The sequence below is a fragment of the Oncorhynchus kisutch genome, linkage group LG16 (genome assembly GCF_002021735.2).
Source record: "Oncorhynchus kisutch isolate 150728-3 linkage group LG16, Okis_V2, whole genome shotgun sequence".
Classification (NCBI taxonomy): domain Eukaryota; kingdom Metazoa; phylum Chordata; class Actinopteri; order Salmoniformes; family Salmonidae; genus Oncorhynchus; species Oncorhynchus kisutch.
Genome location: NC_034189.2, coordinates 1,611,548 through 1,630,766, shown reverse-complemented (window position 1 = coordinate 1,630,766; position 19,219 = coordinate 1,611,548). Strand labels below are relative to the sequence as shown.

At 43.2% G+C, this 19,219-nt stretch overlaps 2 protein-coding genes across 11 annotated transcripts in view; one reads left to right on the top strand and one right to left on the bottom strand.

Annotated features, from left to right (window-relative positions):
- Positions 1-19,219, top strand: part of LOC109882060 (butyrophilin subfamily 1 member A1-like) — a 329,983-nt gene that overhangs the window by 23,465 nt on the left and 287,299 nt on the right. The gene's annotated exons all lie outside the window — the stretch shown is intronic.
- LOC109882059 (Fc receptor-like protein 5) overlaps positions 1-19,219 on the bottom strand; it is a 305,344-nt gene that overhangs the window by 114,526 nt on the left and 171,599 nt on the right. The window lies entirely within an intron of this gene.

Sequence of the window (19,219 nt, the reverse complement as noted above, 5' to 3'; positions counted from 1 at the left end):
TTAGACTAGTTGGTGGAGGACGGTTTCCTAAGGGATGACCTTATTGGTCTGTTCAGTAGTATGTATAAATGATGCTTTACTTCCTGTACAGTATATATGTAGTGTTGTAATGGTATGACATGACTTCTCTGTTTCAGATGACGTGTTTCCTATATTACCCTACTGGTGGAAGGTTGGTCTACTAATAGCTGCAGCTGTTATAGTTCTCGGAGCTTTTGTAGTTCTCACAGCTTCAGCTGGTGTCTACATGTGGAGAAAACATAGGTGAGTTTAACCTTGATGTCTGACTGGTCCTTGATCTCTGACTGGTCCTTGATCTCTGACTGGTCCTTGATCTCTGACTGGTCCTTGATCTCTGACTGGTCATTGATGTCTCATCATTAAACAAGTGAACTTTCAGTTTACATTTATTTTATTAATTTGTAAACATTTCTGAAGACCTGTTTTTGCTTTGTCATTGTAGGGTATTGTGATGTCATTATGGGGTATTGTGATGTCATTATGGGGTATTGTGATGTCAGTATGGGGTATTGTGATGTCATTATGGGGTATTGTTGTTACGAATATCACCTATTCCTAATCAGTTGTCCCTTTTTCCTTTTCGTTTGTTTCTGTCTAATTGTTTTCAGCTGTTCCTTGTTGGGGTTTTGGGTATTATTTAAGTTTGTTTAGCCCGCTTGTGTTTTTTCGGGCTTATTGTATTTTGTACGAAGGTGGTGTATTGTCTGTTTTGGGTTTTTTGGTTTACGCCTGTGTTTTGGCTTCACCCATTTTTGTACCTGTTCCTGTGGACATTAAAGCGTTTTTTTCCCCGTGAACTTCTGCTCTCTGCGCCACACCCATCACTCTCCCGACGTTACAATTGTGATGTCATTATGGGGTAGTGTGTGTAGATTGAGAAATAATGTGGAATAAATAATGTGGAATAAGTCACTTTATGAATGCACTGAATTAGAAAAATCAGGACATAACTAGGAATGACCCATATACTGTCCATTAGACTCTATTCATTTATACCAGGTTACCTTCAGACCAGTCCTGTATTAGATCAGGATATAACTAGGAATGACCCATATACTGTCCATTAGACTCTATTCATTTATACCAGGTTACCTTCAGACCAGTCCTGTATTAGATCAGGATATAACTAGGAATGACCCATATACTGTCCATTAGACTCTATTCATTTATACCAGGTTACCTTCAGACCAGTCCTGTATTAGATCAGGATATAACTAGGAATGACCCATATACTGTCCATTAGACTCTATTCATTTATACCAGGTTACCTTCAGACCAGTCCTGTATTAGATCAGGATATAACTAGGAATGACCCATATACTGTCCATTAGACTCTATTCATTTATACCAGGTTACCTTCAGACCAGTCCTGTATTAGATCAGGATATAACTAGGAATGACCCATATACTGTCCATTAGACTCTATTCATTTATACCAGGTTACCTTCAGACCAGTCCTGTATTAGATCAGGATATAACTAGGAATGACCCATATACTGTCCATTAGACTCTATTCATTTATACCAGGTTACCTTCAGACCAGACCTGTGAATCTTTTTGTAGAGCAAATCGGATTCAGTTTTCAGGAGAGTTTGACCTTTTTAGAACATGTCTGACCCTCAGGGCAGGTCCTCAGGTCCTCTGAGAGAATGTCATGTTTTTAATGTTTGCTCACCAACATGTATGTTCTGACTGACTATCTGTTCTTGTCCTCAGGGGAGCTGATGACAGGACGTCATCAGAGAACCAAAGTAATCACAGTCTTTATGATTCTCATGTTTCCTACAATTACTGGTCAATTTACTATGAATGTTGTTGCTTCATTCTAAACCTTTATATCTTTTATAGTGGATTGAAGAGATGGAGATACTTTACCTGTCACGATTCCCGCCGAAGTTGGCTCCCCTGCCTGTTCGTTGTCACCGGCCTACTAGCCGCCACCAATCTCTTTTTCCTTTTCTGTTAGTTTAACCTTATTGGTTGCACCTGTTCCTATTTGTGTATTCTTGATTTGCTCGCCTATTTAAGCTTGTGAGGCTCGCTCTTGTTTGTGCGGGATTATTTTGTTTTGAGTTGGAGGTGTTTTGGGTTGGTCAGTGTTTTGGGTTGGTCAGTGTTTTGGGTTGGTCAGTGTTTTCCGCCCTGTGCTTTGGGTTGGTCAGTGTTTTGGGTTGGTCAGTGTTTTGGGTTGGTCAGTGTTTTGGGTTGGTCAGTGTTTTGGGTTGGTCAGTGTTTTGGGTTGGTCAGTGTTTTGGGTTGGTCAGTGTTTTGGGTTGGTCAGTGTTTTGGGTTGGTCAGTGTTTTACACCCTGTGTTTTGGGTTGGTCAGTGTTTTGGGTTGGTCAGTGTTTTGGGTTGGTCAGTGTTTTGGGTTGGTCAGTGTTTTGGGTTGGTCAGTGTTTTACACCCTGTGTTTTGGGTTGGTCAGTGTTTTGGGTTGGTCCGTGTTTTCCCCCCTGTGTTTTGGGTTGGTCAGTGTTTTGGGTTGGTCAGTGTTTTGGGTTGGTCAGTGTTTTGGGTTGGTCAGTGTTTTCCACCCTGTGTTTTGGGCATGACCAGCTGGTTTCTCCACGCATCGCCCCGACAGAAACAAACATCTTTCTGATAAGAAGAGGGGCGGGGCGTAGGCCTTATGGTTAACGAGCCGTGGTGTGGTCACAACAACATACAGGAACTCAAGTCCACCTCAAGTTCACCTGATTTAGAATTCCTCACAATCAAATGTCGACCACATTATCTACCAAGGGAATTCTCTTCGATTATAATCACAGCCATATATATTCCCCCCCAAGCAGACACATCGATGGCTCTGAACGAACTTCATTTGACTCTTTGCAAACTGGAAACCACATATCCTGAGGCTGCATTCATTGTAGCTGGGGATTTTAACAAGGCTAATCTGAAAACAAGACTCCCTAAATTGTATCAGCATATCGATTGCGCAACCAGGGCTGGTAAAACCTTGGATCATTGCTATTCTAACTTCCGCGACGCATATAAGGCCCTCCCCCGCCCCCCTTTCGGAAAAGCTGACCACGACTCCATTTTGTTGCTCCCTGCCTACAGACAGAAGCTAAAACAAGAAGCTCCCACGCTGAGGTCTGTTCAACGCTGGTCCAACCAATCTGACTCCACGCTCCAAGACTGCTTCCATCACGTGGACTGGGATATGTTCCGCATTGCGGCGAACAACAACATTGATGAATACGCCGATTCGGTGTGCGAGTTCATTAGAATGTGCATTGAAGATGTCGTTCCCATAGCAACGATTAAAACATTCCCAAACCAGAAACCGTGGATTGATGGCAGCATTCGCATGAAACTGAAAAGCAGTGACTTCCGTCATCATGAAGTGCTTTGAGAGACTAGTCAAGGACCATATCACCTCCACCCTACCTGACACCCTAGACCCACTCCAATTTGCTTACCGCCCAAATAGGTCCACAGACGATGCAATCTCAACCACACTGCACACTGCCCTAACCCATCTGGACAAGAGGAATACCTATGTGAGAATGCTGTTCATCGGCTACAGCTCAGCATTTAACACCATAGTACCCTCCAAACTCGTCATCAAGCTCGAGACCCTGGGTCTCGACCCAGCCCTGTGCAACTGGGTACTGGACTTCCTGACGGGCCGCCCCCCAGGTGGTGAGGGTAGGTAACAACATCTCCACCCCGCTGATCCTCAACACTGGGGCCCCAGAAGGGTGCGTTCTGAGCCCTCTCCTCTACTCCCTGTTCACCAACGACTGCGTGGCCACGCACGCCTCCAACTCAATCATCAAGTTTGCAGACGACACTACAGTGGTAGGCTTGATTACCAACAATGACGAGACGGCCTACAGGGAGGAGGTGAGGGCCCTCGGAGTGTGGTGTCCTGAAAATAACCTCACACTCAACGTCAACAAAACTAAGGAGATGATTGTGGACTTCAGGAAACAGCAGAGGGAGCACCCCCCTATCCACATCGATGGGACAGTAGTGGAGAGGGTAGTACGTTTTAAGTTCCTCAGCGTACACATCACAGACAAACTGAATTGGTCCACCCACACAGACAGCATTGTGAAGAAGGCGCAGCAGCGCCTCTTCAACCTCAGGAGGCTGAAGAAATTTGGCTTGTCACCAAAAACACTCACAAACTTCTACAGATGCACAATCGAGAGCATCCTGTCGGGCTGTATCACCGCCTGGTACGGCAACTGCTCCGACCACAACCGTAAGGCTCTCCAGAGGGTAGTGAGGTCTGCACAACGCATCACCGGGGGCAAACTACCTGCCCTCTAGGACACCTGCACCACCCGATGTCACAGGAAGGCCATAAAGATCATCAAGGACAACAACCACCCAAGCCACTGCCTGTTAACCCCCTTTATCATCCAGAAGGCGAGGCCAGTACAGGTGGGACCGAGAGACTGAAAAACAGCTTCTATCTCAAGGCCATCAGACTGTTAAACAGCCACCACTAACATTGAGTGGCTGCTGCCAACACACTGACTCAACTCCAGCCACTTTAATAATGGGAATTGATGTAAAATATATCACTGGACACTAGTGGCAGGGTAGCCTAGTGGTTAGAGCGTTGGACTAGGTACCGGAATGTTGCAAGTTCAAACCCCTGAGCTGACAAGGTACAAATCTGTTGTTCTGCCCCTGAACAGGCAGTTAACCCACTGTTCCTAGGCCGTCATTGAATATAATAATTTGTTCTTAACTGACTTGCCTAGTTAAATAAAGGTATAAAAAAAAAAATGCTACTTAATATAATGTTTACATACCCTACATTATTTATCTCATATGTATATACTGTACTCTATATCATCTACTGCATCCTTATGTAATACATGTATCACTAGCCACTTTAAACTATGCTACCTAATATAATGTTTACATACCCTACATTATTCATCTCACCAAGGTGGCATAGCAGTTCAGACGTCTTTTGTCCTCGTCTTGTCGTGTCCTGTATATATATATATTTACAACTTTTTCACATACATTTTTTTTTTTTTTCCATCAACTCATCTTCAAAACACTCTCCTGCAACCCGCCTCACCAATGTATATTTATAAAAAAGTATTATTTACCTCAGATCTGTAATCCTCCAAGAAGCTAGCCAGAAACTCAAAGAAGCTAGCCTGAAACTAGCCAGAAGCTAATCCAGAAGCTAGTTCAGAAGCTAGTTAGCTCCTTTACTGGCAAATCGTTAGTATTCAGCTAACCACGGTTTGTGGTCATCAGCTATCCTTTAGCTCGAAAATCTATCGCCAGTTCTGTACGGCGCAGCGCGGCTCGGAACGGAACATACCGGACCAATTTTTCTCTCCATGTCCCTGGATTTCGACTGCTCTCTGGACATTCATACCCGGATCTCACAGCTAGCTAGCTGCTATCCGTGTGACTATCGGCCTTCGTCGATTCCGGAGCAAACATCAATTATTCCGGAGCTAGCAAGCTCCGTCAATCACTCCTGAGTTCCATCAATCACACCTGGGCTGCAGTCACCTATCCGGACCCGTTTTACTGCCTTCGCGGAGCCCCACCGGGCCTTCACAACTGGACTGCCGACGTTATCTACCCGAAGGAGTTATTCGGCTGGCTACTCCGTCGCGACGTTACCTGAACGCCCATCTGCGGCCTGCTAACCGTTAGCTGTCTTACCGGCTGCTATCTGAATAGACAATCGGACAATTTTTTTTATTTTTTATTATTATTATTATGTTTTCTTCTTGGGCCTCTATAACTATATCTATTGTTTTTATTTTTGTTGTTGTTGTGTGATTTGGATTAATCCCCTCTACCACACGGAACCCCACTAATCTACTGACGGAACGCAAGAGGTGGCTAACAACAGACCTCCATCCTATGCTAGCTTGCTACCGATGCCCTGGCTAGCTGTCTAAATCACCAACCAACCTCTCCACTCACCGGACCCTTTTGATCACTCGACTAAGCATGCCTCTCCTTAATGTCAATATGTCTTGTCCATTGCTGTTCTGGTTAGTGTTTATTGGCTTATTTCACTGTAGAGCCTCTAGTCCTGCTCACTATACCTTATCCAACCTATTAGTTCCACCACCCATGATGCTATTTTATCGCCCCCAGAAACCTCCTTTTACTCTATGTTCCAGATGTTCTAGACGACCAATTCTCATAGCTTTTAGCCGTACCCTTATTCTACTCCTCCTATGTTCCTCTGGCGATGTAGAGGTGAATCCAGGCCCTGCAGTGCCTAGCTCCACTCCTATTCCCCAGGCGCTCTCTTTTGACGACTTCTGTAACCATAATAGCCTTGGTTTCATGCATGTTAACATTAGAAGCCTCCTCCCTAAGTTTGTTCTATTCACTGCTTTAGCACACTCTGCCAACCCGGATGTTCTAGCTGTGTCTGAATCCTGGCTTAGGAAGACCACCAAAAATTCAGACATTTTAATTCCAAACTACAACATTTTCAGACAAGATAGAACTGCCAAAGGGGGCGGTGTTGCAATCTACTGCAAAAGATAGCCTGCAGAGTTCGGTCCTACTATCCAGGTCTGTACCCAAACAATTTGAACTTCTACTTTTAAAAATCCACCCCTCTAAAAACAAGTCTCTCACCGTTGCCGCCTGCTATAGACCACCCTCTGCCCCCAGCTGTGCTCTGGACACCATATGTGAACTGATTGCCCCCCATCTATCTTCAGAGTTCGTGCTGCTAGGTGACCTAAACTGGAACATGCTTAACACCCCAGCCATCCTACAATCTAAACTTGATGCCCTCAATCTCACACAAATTATCAATGAACCTACCAGGTACCTCCCCAAAACCTTAAACACGGGCACCCTCATAGATATCATCCTAACCAACTTCCCCTCTAAATACACCTCTGCTGTCTTCAACCAAGATCTCAGCGATCACTGCCTCATTGCCTGCATCCGTAATGGGTCAGCGGTCAAACGACCTCCACTCATCACTCTAAAATGCTCCCTGAAACACTTCTGCGAGCAGGCCTTTCTAATCGACCTGGCCGGGGTATCCTGGAAGGATATTGATCTCATCCCGTCAGTAGAGGATGCCTGGATATTTTTTTTAAATGCCTTCCTAACCATCTTAAATAAACATGCCCCATTCAAGAAATTTAGAACCAGGAACAGATATAGCCCTTGGTTCTCCCCAGACCTGACTGCCCTTAACCAACACAAAAACATCCTATGGCGTTCTGCATTAGCATCGAACAGCCCCCGTGATATGCAGCTGTTCAGGGAAGCTAGAAACCATTATACACAGGCAGTTAGAAAAGCCAAGGCTAGCTTTTTCAAGCAGAAATTTGCTTCCTGCAACACTAACTCAAAAAAGTTCTGGGACACTGTAAAGTCCATGGAGAATAAGAACACCTCCTCCCAGTTGCCCACTGCACTGAAGATAGGAAACACTGTCACCACTGATAAATCCACCATAATTGAGAATTTCAATAAGCATTTTTCTACGGCTGGCCATGCTTTCCACCTGGCTACTCCTACCCCGGACAACAGCACTGCACCCCCAACAGCAACTCGCCCAAGCCTTCCCCATTTCTCCTTCTCCCAAATCCATTCAGCTGATGTTCTGAAAGAGCTGCAAAATCTGGACCCCTACAAATCAGCCGGGCTAGACAATCTGGACCCTTTCTTTCTAAAGTTATCTGCCGAAATTGTTGCCACCCCTATTACTAGCCTGTTCAACCTCTCTTTCGTGTCGTCTGAGATTCCCAAAGATTGGAAAGCAGCTGCGGTCATCCCCCTCTTCAAAGGGGGGGACACTCTTGACCCAAACTGCTACAGACCTATATCTATCCTACCGTGCCTTTCTAAGGTCTTCGAAAGCCAAGTCAACAAACAGATTACCGACCATTTCGAATCTCACCATACCTTCTCTGCTATGCAATCTGGTTTCAGAGCTGGTCATGGGTGCACCTCAGCCACGCTCAAGGTCCTAAACGATATCTTAACCGCCATCGATAAGAAACATTACTGTGCAGCCGTATTCATTGATCTGGCCAAGGCTTTCGACTCTGTCAATCACCATATCCTCATCGGCAGACTTGACAGCCTTGGTTTTTCAAATGATTGCCTCGCCTGGTTCACCAACTACTTCTCTGATAGAGTTCAGTGTGTCAAATCGGAGGGTCTGCTGTCCGGACCTCTGGCAGTCTCTATGGGGGTGCCACAGGGTTCAATTCTTGGACCGACTCTCTTCTCTGTATACATCAATGAGGTCGCTCTTGCTGCTGGTGAGTCCCTGATCCACCTCTACGCAGACGACACCATTCTGTATACTTCCGGCCCTTCTTTGGACAGTGTGTTAACAACCCTCCAGGCAAGCTTCAATGCCATACAACTCTCCTTCCGTGGCCTCCAATTGCTCTTAAATACAAGTAAAACTAAATGCATGCTCTTCAACCGATCGCTACCTGCACCTACCCGCCTGTCCAACATCACTACTCTGGACGGCTCTGACTTAGAATACGTGGACAACTACAAATACTTAGGTGTCTGGTTAGACTGTAAACTCTCCTTCCAGACCCATATCAAACATCTCCAATCCAAAGTTAAATCTAGAATTGGCTTCCTATTTCGCAACAAAGCATCCTTCACTTATGCTGCCAAACATACCCTTGTAAAACTGACCATCCTACCAATCCTCGACTTTGGCGATGTCATTTACAAAATAGCCTCCAATACCCTACTCAACAAATTGGATGCAGTCTATCACAGTGCAATCCGTTTTATCACCAAAGCCCCATATACTACCCACCATTGCGACCTGTACGCTCTCGTTGGCTGGCCCTCGCTTCATACTCGTCGCCAAACCCACTGGCTCCATGTCATCTACAAGACCCTGCTAGGTAAAGTCCCCCCTTATCTCAGCTCGCTGGTCACCATAGCATCTCCCACCTGTAGCACACGCTCCAGCAGGTATATCTCTCTAGTCACCCCCAAAACCAATTCTTTCTTTGGCCGCCTCTCCTTCCAGTTCTCTGCTGCCAATGACTGGAACGAACTACAAAAATCTCTGAAACTGGAAACACTTATCTCCCTCACTAGCTTTAAGCACCAACTGTCAGAGCAGCTCACAGATTACTGCACCTGTACATAGCCCACCTATAATTTAGCCCAAACAACTACCTCTTTCCCAACTGTATTTAATTTTTATTTATTTATTTATTTTGCTGCTTTGCACCCCATTATTTTTTATTTCTACTTTGCACATTCTTCCATTGCAAAACTACCATTCCAGTATTTTACTTGCTATATTGTACTTACTTTGCCATCATGGCCTTTTTTGCCTTTACCTCCCTTCTCACCTCATTTGCTCACATTGTATATAGACTTGTTTATACTGCATTATTGACTGTATGTTTGTTTTTACTCCATGTGTAACTCTGTGTCGTTTTATCTGTCGAACTGCTTTGCTTTATCTTGGCCAGGTCGCAATTGTAAATGAGAACTTGTTCTCAACTTGCCGACCTGGTTAAATAAAGGTAAAATAAAAAAATAAATATACTGTCTGGGTGAAGGGTCTGGGACAATATACTGTCTGGAATGAGGGGTCTGGGGCAATATACTGTCTGGAATGAGGGGTCTGGGGCAATATACTGTCTGGAATGAGGGGTCTGGGGCAATATACTGTCTGGGATGAGGGGTCTGGGGCAATATACTGTCTGGGTGAGGGGTCTGGGACAATATACTGTCTGGGATGAGGGGTCTGGGGCAATATACTGTCTGGGATGAGGGGTCTGGGACAATATACTGTCTAGGATGAGGGGTCTGGGACAATATACTGTCTGGGATGAGGGGTCTGGGACAATATACTGTCTGGGATGAGGGGTCTGGGGCAATATACTGTCTGGGATGAGGGGTCTGGGGCAATATACTGTCTGGGATGAGGGGTCTGGGGCAATATACTGTTTGGGATGAGGGGTCTGGGGCAATATACTGTCTAGGATGAGGGGTCTGGGGAAATGTACTGTCTGGGATGAGGGGTATTAATGAGAGTTATGAGTTAATTCAGTGTGAAGTTTCTAATGGCAGCCTGTAGTACCCCGGTTGGCCTTCAACTTGAGTTACTTAATGAGAGGGGGCAGCACTGAGCTAGCCTGCATGTTTTGTCTAATGGAAGCCTGCAGTACCCCGGTTGGCCTTCAACTTGAGTTACTTAATGAGAGGGGGCAGCACTGAGCTAGCCTGCATGTTATGTGTAATGGCAGCCTGCAGTACCCCGGTTGGCCTTCAACTTGAGTTACTTAATGAGAGGGGGCAGCACTGAGCTAGCCTGCATGTTATGTTTAATGGCAGCCTGCAGTACCCCGGTTGGCCTTCAACTTGAGTTACTTAATGAGGGTATGTGATGTCATTGTGAGATATTGTGATATCATTATGGGGTATTGTGATGTCATTGTGGGGTATTGTGATGTCATTATGGGGTATTGTGATGTCATTATGGGGTATTGTGATGTCATTATGGGGTATTGTGATGTCATTATGGGGTATTGTGATGTCATTATGGGGTATTGTGATGTCATTATGGGGTATTGTGATGTCATTGTGGGGTATTGTGATGTCATTATGGGGTATTGTGATGTCATTATGGGGTATTGTGATGTCATTATGGGGTATTGTGATGTCATTATGGGGTATTGCTTTGTCATTATGGGGTATTGTGATGTCATTATGGGGTATTGCTTTGTCATTATGGGGTATTGTGATGTCATTATGGGGTTTTGCTTTGTCATTATGGGGTATTGCTTTGTCATTATGGGGTATTGCTTTGTCATTATGGGGTATTGTGATGTCATTATGGGGTATTGTGATGTCATTATGGGGTATTGTGATGTCATTATGGGGTATTGCTTTGTCATTATGGGGTATTGTGATGTCATTATGGGGTATTGTGATGTCATTATGGGGTATTGTGTGTAGATTGAGGGCAAAAAAAGGATTGAATCCATTTTAGAATAAGGCTTTAACCTGACAAAGATGTTGGTTCCCAATTGGGGATCAGCCCTCCTCCCCAAAGGGGGCAGCAATCAGCCCTATCCCCAAGAGGTTTTAACGTAACAAAATGTGGAAAAAGTCAAGGAATGACCCATATACTGTCCATTAGGCTCTATTCATTTATACCAGGTTACCTTCAGACCAGTCCTGTATTAGATCAGGATATAACTAGGAATGACCCATATACTGTCCATTAGACTCTATTCATTTATACCAGGTTACCTTCAGACCAGTCCTGTATTAGATCAGGATATAACCAGGTTACCTTCAATAACACTGATAGGTCAACTGTTTCTCACAGATCTCATGGTTTTAATGGTTATACTGTATATTAATTTTTTTAAACTTCAAACTTTTTAATAATTATTTTTGTAATGTAATCATTCTTTGTTTTCTTTTGTCTACAGAGAAGAAGTGGAAGAAGAAGAAGAAGCGTAGAGAACTACTGGAACGATAGTACGATGGTAGAGAACAATGTAAGTGGGTTTATTACTATAATACTGATGGGTCAACTGTTAATCACAGACCTCATGGTTTATTACTATAATACTGATGGGTCAACTGTTAATCACAGACCTCATGGTTTATTACTAGAATACTGATGGGTCAACTGTTAATCACAGACCTCATGGTTTATTACTATAATACTGATGGGTCAACTGTTAATCACAGACCTCATGGTTTATTACTAGAATACTGATGGGTCAACTGTTAATCACAGACCTCATGGTTTATTACTATAATACTGATGGGTCAACTGTTAATCACAGACCTCATGGTTTATTACTAGAATACTGATGGGTCAACTGTTAATCACAGACCTCATGGTTTATTACTATAATACTGATGGGTCAACTGTTAATCACAGACCTCATGGTTTATTACTAGAATACTGATGGGTCAACTGTTAATCACAGACCTCATGGTTTATTACTATAATACTGATGGGTCAACTGTTAATCACAGACCTCATGGTTTATTACTAGAATACTGATGGGTCAACTGTTAATCACAGACCTCATGGTTTATTACTATAATACTGATGGGTCAACTGTTAATCACAGACCTCATGGTTTATTACTATAATACTGATGGGTCAACTGTTAATCACAGACCTCATGGTTTATTACTAGAATACTGATGGGTCAACTGTTAATCACAGACCTCATGGTTTATTACTAGAATACTGATGGGTCAACTGTTAATCACAGACCTCATGGTTTTAATGGGTCAGTATATTCATTTGTTTTAAAATGAATGACTGTGTAAATTATACATGTATATGTAAATTACTGTGTACGTTATACTGCATTTCCTTGTCTTTGTCCACAGACAAATTGAAAAGGGAATTGAAGCGTAAGTAGTTCTACAGTATATAACTCTACATCTAACCTGACTAGTAATGTCCTCTACATCTAACCTGACTAGTAATGTCCTCTTGTTCTACAGTATATAACTCTACATCTAACCTGACTAGTAATGTCCTCTACATCTAACCTGACTAGTAATGTCCTCTACATCTAACCTGACTAGTAATGTCCTCTTGTTCTACAGTATATAACTCTACATCTCGCCTGACTAGTAATGTCCTCTACATCTAACCTGACTAGTAATGTCCTCTACATCTAACCTGACTAGTAATGTCCTCTACATCTAACCTGACTAGTAATGTCCTCTACATCTAACCTGACTAGTAATGTCCTCTTGTTCTACAGTATATAACTCTACATCTAACCTGACTAGTAATGTCCTCTACATCTAACCTGACTAGTAATGTCCTCTACATCTAACCTGACTAGTAATGTCCTCTACATCTAACCTGACTAGTAATGTCCTCTACATCTAACCTGACTAGTAATGTCCTCTTGTTCTACAGTATATAACTCTACATCTAACCTGACTAGTAATGTCCTCTACATCTAACCTGACTAGTAATGTCCTCTACATCTAACCTGACTAGTAATGTCCTCTACATCTAACCTGACTAGTAATGTCCTCTACATCTAACCTGACTAGTAATGTCCTCTTGTTCTACAGTATATAACTCTACATCTAACCTGACTAGTAATGTCCTCTACATCTAACCTGACTAGTAATGTCCTCTACAACTAACCTGACTAGTAATGTCCTCTACATCTAACCTGACTAGTAATGTCCTCTACATCTAACCTGACTAGTAATGTCCTCTTGTTCTACAGTATATAACTCTACATCTAACCTGACTAGTAATGTCCTCTACATCTAACCTGACTAGTAATGTCCTCTACATCTAACCTGACTAGTAATGTCCTCTTGTTCTACAGTATGTAACTCTACATCTAACCTGACTAGTAATGTCCTCTTGTTCTACAGTATGTAACTCTACATCTAACCTGACTAGTAATGTCCTCTACATCTAACCTGACTAGTAATGTCCTCTTGTTCTACAGTATATAACTCTACATCTGTTTTCAGGTGCCATATTTGTGGACGTCCATAAGGATCAACTCATTCAGAGGGTTACCAAGGTGATGCCCATCATGTATCAGCTGTTTTATAAGGAGTTGTACTGTAACATCAGGATCCACCAGATGACCAGACAGGAACAGATGGAACTGTTGTACAAGGCCCTAGAAGAAGCAGAAGACACAAGAAGGGTGAAATTAGACTTTTACAGGATTCTACTGGATCTGTTTCCTCACCTTGTCATCAACCTGGGTAAGAACCTCTCTACCTCTGGTTACATATCACTGGAATATAAACCTTATCTAGTCTATCACCTGGGTAAGAACCTCTCTACCTCTGGTTACATATCACTGGAATATAAACCTTATCTAGTCTATCACCTGGGTAAGAACCTCTCTACTGGCTGTACTGGGTAGACCAGAGGAACCAGGCTCTGAGGGGTGACCAGTCCTCTACTGACTGTACTGGGTAGACCACAGGAACCAGGCTCTGAGGGGTGACCAGTCCTCTACTGGGTAGAGAGGAACCAGGCTCTGAGGGGTGACCAGTCCTCTACTGGGTAGCGAGGTACCAGGCTCTGAGGGGTGACCAGTCCTCTACTGGGTAGAGAGGAACCAGGCTCTGAGGGGTGACCTCTACTGTTTTCCTGTCTGTCTGTCTGTCTGTCTGTCTGTCTGTCTATGTTCCTGTCTGTCTGTCTGTCTGTCTGTCTGTCTGTCTGTCTGTCTGTCTGTCTGTCTGTCTGTCTGTCTGTCTGTCTGTCTGTCTGTCTGTCTGTCTGTCTGTGTTCCTGTCTGTCTGTCTATGTTCCTGTCTGTCTGTCTATGTTCATGTTTGTATGTCTGTCTGTCTATGTTCCTGTCTGTCTGTGCTCCTGTCTGTCTGTCTGTCTATGTTCCTGTCTGTCTGTCTATGTTCCTGTCTGTCTGTCTGTCTGTCTGTCTGTCTGTCTGTCTGTCTGTCTGTCTGTCTGTCTGTCTGTCTGTCTGTCTGTCTGTCTGTCTGTCTGTCTGTCTGTCTGTCTGTCTGTCTGTCTGTCTGTCTGTCTGTGTTCCTGTCTGTCTATGTTCCTGTCTGTCTGTCTATGTTCATGCCTGTCTGTCTGTCTATGTTCCTGTCTGTCTGTCTGTCTGTCTATGTTCCTGTCTGTCTGTCTGTCTTTCTGTCTGTGTTCCTGTCTGTCTGTCTATGTACCTGTCTGTCTATGTTCCTGTCTGTCTGTCTATGTACCTGTCTGTCTGTCTATGTACCTATGTTCCTGTCTGTCTGTCTATGTTCCTGTCTGTCTCTCTATGTACCTGTCTGTCTCTCTATGTACCTCTCTCTGTCTATGTACCTCTCTCTGTCTATGTTCCTGTCTGTCTATGTTCCTGTCTGTCTCTCTATGTACCTGTCTATCTGTCTATGTACCTCTCTCTGTCTATGTACCTCTCTCTGTCTATGTTCCTGTCTGTCTCTCTATGTACCTGTCTATCTGTCTATGTACCTCTCTCTGTCTATGTACCTGTGTCTGTCTATGTTCCTGTCTGTCTGTCTATGTTCCTGTCTGTCTGTCTATGTACCTGTCTGTCTGTCTGTCTTTCTGTCTGTCTGTCTGTCTGTCTGTCTTTCTGTCTATGTTCCTGTCTATGTACCTGTCTTTCTGTCTGTGTTCCTGTCTGTCTGTCTATGTACCTGTCTGTCTATGTTCCTGTCTGTCTGTCTATGTACCTGTCTGTCTGTCTATGTTCCTGTCTGTCTCTCTATGTACCTGTCTATGTACCTCTCTCTGTGTATGTACCTCTCTCTGTCTATGTTCCTGTCTGTCTATGTTCCTGTCTGTCTCTCTATGTACCTGTCTATCTGTCTATGTACCTCTCTCTGTCTATGTACCTCTCTCTGTCTATGTACCTGTCTGTCTGTCTATGTACATGTCTATCTGTCTATGTTCCTGTCTCTGTCTATGTTCCTGTCTGTCTGTCTGTCTGTCTGTCTGTCTGTCTGTCTGTCTGTCTATGTACCTGTCTATGTTCCTGTCTGTCTGTCTGTCTATGTTCCTGTCTGCCTGTCTGTCTATGTTCCTGTCTGTCTGTCTGTCTATGTTCCTGTCTGTCTGTCTATGTTAGCGAGAATAAAGTACAGACAGACAGGTACATAGACAGACAGACAGGAACATAAGAGAGAATAAAGTAGACGGCACAGGTCAACATTTTGATTGATGACCCTGTGTCCATGATGACGTGTACATGTCCAAATATGGGCCTCCGGCCAGGCCATCCTGTTCCTGTGGTCACGTGTTAGAGGGTGTGTTATTTTATATCTATATTGCATCCTTTGAAGTAGTCATGCTGATTGATGTCTAGGGACCTGCTTGAACTGGGGGGGGGGGTGTTCAGTGTCTGAACTTTTGAACGTGTATGGCCCCCACCCCCAGTTTTATTGCCCTTATAAGCAGGAATGTCGGGGTATTGGCTGTGGCAGACGCATTATAAATGTCCAAAACAAGGCACGCAATTTTTTAAATAAATAATATTAAACGTAAAAATATGTCTCTGCAGCTCATGTCATGAATCCAATGACAAAAGCCTGGAGGATGTTTTAAAGTAGTTTTGTGTACAAGTGAGGGACATATGTCTTACACATTTCAACCTGAGGAATCTACGGTTAAGATATTCACAGATATTCACAGACAGCGGCTCCAAACCCCTTTATCGGGCAGAACCCGAGAGTTTTTCTCCAGCGCTAAGGATGAGAGAATGGCTTAAGATAAGACTCGTGCTTTCAAATTGAACTTCAAGTTCTGTCTGTCTGTCTGTCTGTCTGTCTGTCTGTCTGTCTGTCTGTCTGTCTGTCTGTCTGTCTGTCTGTCTGTCTGTCTGTCTGTCTGTCTGTCTGTCTGTCTGTCTGTCTGTCTGTCTGTCTGTCTGTCTATGTACCTGTGTATTTACTCCTTACTCCTTATGTCCAGCTCTCCCATATCAATACCAGGTCTATTAACTCCTTATGTCCAGCTCTCCCTCATCAATACCAGGTCTATTAACTCCTTATGTCCAGCTCTCCCTCATCAATACCAGGTCTATTAACTCCTTATGTCCAGCTCTCCCATATCAATACCAGGGCTTTTTACTACTCATCAATACCAGGGCTATTTACTCCTCATCAATACCAGGGCTATTTACTCCTCATCAATACCAGGGCTATTTACTCCTCATCAATACCTGGCCTATTTACTCCTCATCAATACCAGGGCTATTTACTCCTCATCAATACCAGGGCTATTTACTCCTCATCAATACCAGGGCTATTTACTCCTCATCAATACCAGGGCTATTTACTCCTCATCAATACCAGGGCTATTTACTCCTCATCAATACCTGGCCTATTTACTCCTCATCAATACCTGGCCTATTTACTCCTCATCAATACCTGGCCTATTTACTCCTCATCAATACCAGGGCTATTTACTCCTCATCAATACCAGGGCTATTTACTCCTCATCAATACCAGGGCTATTTACTCCTCATCAATACCAGGGCTATTTACTCCTCATCAATACCAGGGCTATTTACTCCTCATCAATACCAGGGATATTTACTCCTCATCAATACCTGGCCTATTTACTCCTCATCAATACCAGGGCTATTTACTCCTCATCAATACCAGGGCTATTTACTCCTCATCAATACCAGGGCTATTTACTCCTCATCAATACCTGGCCTATTTACTCCTCATCAATACCTGGCCTATTTACTCCTCATCAATACCAGGGCTATTTACTCATCAATACCTGGCCTATTTACTCCTCATCAATACCAGGGCTATTTACTCCTCATCAATACCAGGGCTATTTACTCCTCATCAATACCAGGGCTATTTACTCCTCATCAATACCAGGGATATTTACTCCTCATCAATACCTGGCCTATTTACTCCTCATCAATACCAGGGCTATTTACTCCTCATCAATACCAGGGCTATTTACTCCTCATCAATACCAGGGCTATTTACTCCTCATCAATACCTGGCCTATTTACTCCTCATCAATACCTGGCCTATTTACTCCTCATCAATACCAGGGCTATTTACTCATCAATACCTGGCCTATTTACTCCTCATCAATACCAGGGCTATTTACTCCTCATCAATACCAGGGCTATTTACTCCTCATCAATACCAGGGCTATTTACTCCTCATCAATACCTGGCCTATTTACTCCTCATCAATACCTGGCCTATTTACTCCTCATCAATACCAGGGCTATTTACTCCTCATCAATACCAGGGCTATTTACTCCTCATCAATACCAGGGCTATTTACTCCTCATCAATACCAGGGCTATTTACTCCTCATCAATACCAGGGCTATTTATTTTTTTAATTTTTATTTCACCTTTATTTCACCAGGTAGGCTAGTTGAGAACACCTTTATTTAACCAGGTAGGCTAGTTGAGAACACCTTTATTTAACCAGGTAGGCTAGTTGAGAACACCTTTATTTAACCAGGTAGGCTAGTTGAGAACACCTTTATTTAACCAGGTAGGCTAGTTGAGAACACCTTTATTTAACCAGGTAGGCGAGTTGAGAACACCTTTATTTAACCAGGTCGGCCAGTTGAGAACAAGTTCTCATTTACAATTGCGACCTGGCCAAGATAAAGCAAAGCAGTTCGACAGATAAAACGACACAGAGTTACACATGGAGTAAAACAAACATACAGTCAATAATACAGTATAAACAAGTCTATATACAATGTGAGCAAATGAGGTGAGAAGGGAGGTAAAGGCAAAAAAGGCCATGGTGGCCTTAAATACAATATAGCAAGTAAAACACTGGAATGGTAGTTTTGCAATGGAAGAATGTGCAAAGTAGAAATAAAAAATAATGGGGTGCAAAGGAGCAAAATAAATTAATTAATTAAATACAGTTGGGAAAGAGGTAATTGTTTGGGCTAAATTATAGGTGGGCTATGTACAGGTGCAGTAATCTGTGTATGTATGTATGTATATGCGTTGGAAGAACTGGTTTACGGACGAAGTGATCTGATGGCCTTAAGAGTCGCTTCAGAGTGACAATTTTAGCATGTGAACAATTTGATACTGCAAATGCGACAAACTGTATTCATATGTATTTTCCAAAGCATGCAAGGATGTAAACTTCTTTTCAACAGTGTTCAGTTTTAAATGGCGCGATATTTTCCGAACACTTATGAATAAGCAGGGCAGTGTTTTCGAAAATCGTGAACAATTACGGCGATGGCCGAGGTTATCGTTGAGACATACCCAGGACCCACAAGGCCGAAGGAGGATCTTTCCCTGGAGTGAAAACGTCCGGAGCTTCGATGGAGCGGGCAAGCGAATTGGAAACGGATAATGGCCTCGCCCAGACGCCTATCCTATTCATTCACTCTATGCTCCCCCTCTACCCCTCAGTAAACATTGACGCACACGTACGTCACACCACATGTCTAACAGCACAGTAATAATAACACACTAGTTTAGCTAATAATAGTCAGACGGAAAATAACGGAAAATAACACCCGACTGTATCTCTTGTCAGAGTGAAAAAAGTGAAAAATATATTTGAAGTTTTGTTTGCATATTATCGTGATATTATTGGAATATTAAACACGAGTTATTTCTGTTTTTCCAAATGTAATATATATTATAAGTATAAGTATATATAAGTTAAAGTGTATATATTTCATATAATATAACTGTTAATATTCTCTAACATTTGTTAGGGGCCCTATCATTTACGCA